General features: G+C 32.1%; 1 long non-coding RNA gene across 1 annotated transcript; it reads left to right on the plus strand.

The window, feature by feature from the left end:
- The first annotated feature begins 1068 nt into the window (after positions 1-1068).
- Positions 1069-1365, plus strand: LOC115228138. The gene is made up of 2 exons (XR_003883188.1): positions 1069-1200; positions 1232-1365. It is a non-coding gene; the product is annotated as an uncharacterized LOC115228138 (long non-coding RNA).
- The last annotated feature ends 2131 nt before the right edge of the window (positions 1366-3496 follow it).

Raw genomic sequence — 3496 nt, forward strand, 5'->3', positions numbered from 1 at the left:
ACTTGGATAATTTTTGTTCACTGATTGCAGGAATACAATTGCGACAGGCTGACTGGAAGGAAGCGAATATTCAATTTTTCAAACAATCCCTTTAAGCTTGGATTATTGAGCTTATGAAGAGGAATGTTTGCTTCAGAAAGGCTTTGGCAACTTCCATCGGCATACTCTGAAAGTCTTCCGTTTCGGTTTGACCGTTGAATAGGGAATCTAAGGATTGTTGGAATCCTTCATTGTTATCTAAAAAAAATAATTTTAATTACTCAAAAGCTTTAGATGTTTTGTAGATTGTCTATGCTGATCAATATAATATTTTTTTGATGCATTGACGTAGATCATACATATTTTACAATATAGACTGCCTTTAATCACTGTGAATTCTTTTACGTAAGTTTCATAGGCTTTTAGAGCTTTAGACTTTATTGTAGAACGTACACGTGGCATTTGAACACAAAAAAGTAATTTATAGCGTGCCTAATTTGTTATTTTTAAAATATTTTTTTGTAACATTTAAAAATAATTTATTTTAAAAATTTTTAAGACCTTAAAAAAATTTTTAGGACTTAAAAAAATTTTTAGGACCTTAACAATTTTTTAAGCATTTAAGGCATTTATAACTCGTTGTAGATAAATCTATTTTAATTAAATTATAGCTTAAATTAATTATTTAAATAAATAGACCTTTTGGTGCAAAAAGGCATTTTAGGCAAAAAATTGCCCTAGTTATGACTTAAAAGATATCCTAGGATAAAATCTATATTTGACTTCGGATATTTTTTCTTGAAATTTAATTCAAAACAAAATACAATTTTACATTAAGTACAGTAGTAATTACCATACTCTGTCAATTTTTCCATCCTTATATTTTTAACAGAAAAAACGGGATTATTGGGAACACTTTACCCTTTCTATCTGCACTGTGTATAAACAATATATGCGAAAAAATACCGTTAAAATTTAGCATTTTTATAATTCACGTTCTGTTAAAAATGAGTTCTGTTTTAATATATTTTAGATTTAAATTTTTTCTTTTTATAAATAACAATTGATTCAAATTTATCTTGTCGTTAAATACTCTCTGATGGTACACGCTATCAAACGAAAAAATACAAATACTGAATTCGAGGTTGAAGCGATTCATGGAGTGAGAATAAATAGAAAGAAGCAAAAAGAATATCTTATAAAATGGAAGAATTATTCAATGTTTTTTGATAATTTGTTTATATAAATTTAGTGAGGATAATACATGGGAACCCGTAACAAATTTGAACTGTTCTGAACTTATTGGAGATTTTGAAAATAAAAATCATAATACTAAAAAACAAAATCTTAATTCCCGAAATAAATTAAATTTAAATACTTCTAAAATCAAAAAATTGGATAGCAATCATCAAAAGCGTTTATCTTCTACAAATGTAAGATTCCATTTTATGTTATATTTCAGTGTTTTGAAATCGATTTGACACAGATTGATAAAATAACAAATATAATTCGTGAGAATGATAATATATTTGTTTTTGTTAAATTGTATTAATCTAATAATATAATTTTAAGACAAAACAGTCGAAAGCAGCAAAAGATGACATTGGAATCTTTACAAGATACGTGTCCAGTCCTATTGATTAATTTTCTGATCAGTCGAATCAATTTTAATTAGATATAATTGGAAATCCTTTTGCCTAATGAATAACTTTTTTTCTCATTTAATCATAGAATAATTATCTTTCTACTCTGGAATTAATCAATCAGATATTTACATGACATCATCTCTAATAGACGTTTGACATAATCTCTGATTTCTGATGAATTTTAAAGTGCATAGAAGCAAAATTACTGTTTCTCCAAATATTAATTTTTAATTTATGTTATCGACTTACATTATGAGGGCCTTAAACCTTCTAGCCAAAAAATTTAAAAAATTTTTATTTTGGTTAATATGAACAACAAGCACGTGTCCGACTCACATGACGAGGTCTTAATACCTTCTCGCCAAAAAATTATTTTTTGCATTTTGTTAAAATGAACAACGTGAATATCCTCGACAGCAATTATGCGGTATATTTATACCTTCCATATTTTTTCTTAAATTTTTTTTTAAAATTAAATGCCATTATATCATTATCGATTATGAATCAAACTTAAGGTGTGCAATTAACAGATTCCACGACCTTGATTAAAATGTGCAATTTTATAATTTTTAAAAACACTTTAACAATTATAATAACATTAGCACAATTAGCACAATTATTAACACAATTGACAATCAATTGACAGGGCAATTAGAAGAATTTTCGTATAAATATTAACTATTTATTTAGACCTACATTGGATCAGCATCGCCTCGCTTGTTTCGGTGCCGCTGCCAGACCTGAAAGTGGGGCGTGGCTTAATGCCCTCCCTTGCTCCCAATCTGGAACCCTTCTCGATAATGACTGTGTGAGGATTGGCGTAGCAATGCGCTTGGGACTTAATGTCTGTTCGGGGGGCCAATGCCGATGTGGGAGTAAAGTCGATACCAAAGGACTACATCCCCTGTCATGCAGAAGGAGTGCTGGCCGTGCTCCCAGACACTCCGCTATCAACGAGACTATTTCGGCTGCGTTACAAGCAGCTGGATTCCCGACAGAACTGGAACCCGTTGGGCTTGACCGTGGAGACGGTAAACGCCCAGATGGAGTCACCATTTTCCCGTGGAGTAATGGGAAATGCCTCGCGTGGGACTCCACGTGCACAGACACCTTCTCAAAGACCAATATAGTTGACTCCGCGATCAGTCCAGGCTCAGCCGCTGAGAAAGCTGAGGTACATAAAGTTCAGAAATATTCCAACCTGCTGGACAACTTTATCTTCTCCCCAATATCTGTAGAAACCTCCGGGGCCATGAGCCAAAAATCGTTTGAACTCGTCGTTAAAATCGGGAATCTGATCTCGAGAAGACGGAGAGAGCCTCGGGAGAAGCAATGGTTGTTCCAAAGAATATCCATTGCGATCCTGAGGGGCAACGGCTTCTCGATCATCAGCAGCTTAAGATTATGATAATCATTTTCGCGCGTTTAGAAATATTTTTCAATTTTTATTTAAGTTTTTTGTATAGATTGAATTTATTTTCGGTACACTTCTTCCCCTAATTTTTTTATTATTGAGAAATAATTATGTCAATGGATAACGCAAGGGTGAAAACAGAACTGAAGAAAAAAAAGCTGAGCTTAAAGTATTAAATTAAAACTGTTAATCTGTCACTTTCTCAATTCGTTCCGTGCTGTTTCGTAGCTTGCTGCTTCTTTGCCGACTTAATTAATTTATTGTTATCTATTTAATGTGCTATTTATCTGGTGTGTCTGTTAGTTCATATGTTTCCTTTAAAGATAAGTTTTAAAAGGCTGCTATTTCCGTAAAGATATGTTTTGAAGTGACAATAAACAAGGCCCAGGGATATTTATTAAAGGTAGTTGGCATATTTTTGGAGAGCGAGCGTTTTTTCGATGGACAGTTGTATGTG

The sequence above is a fragment of the Octopus sinensis genome, unplaced genomic scaffold (genome assembly GCF_006345805.1).
Source record: "Octopus sinensis unplaced genomic scaffold, ASM634580v1 Contig09616, whole genome shotgun sequence".
Taxonomy (NCBI): Eukaryota; Metazoa; Mollusca; class Cephalopoda; order Octopoda; family Octopodidae; genus Octopus; species Octopus sinensis.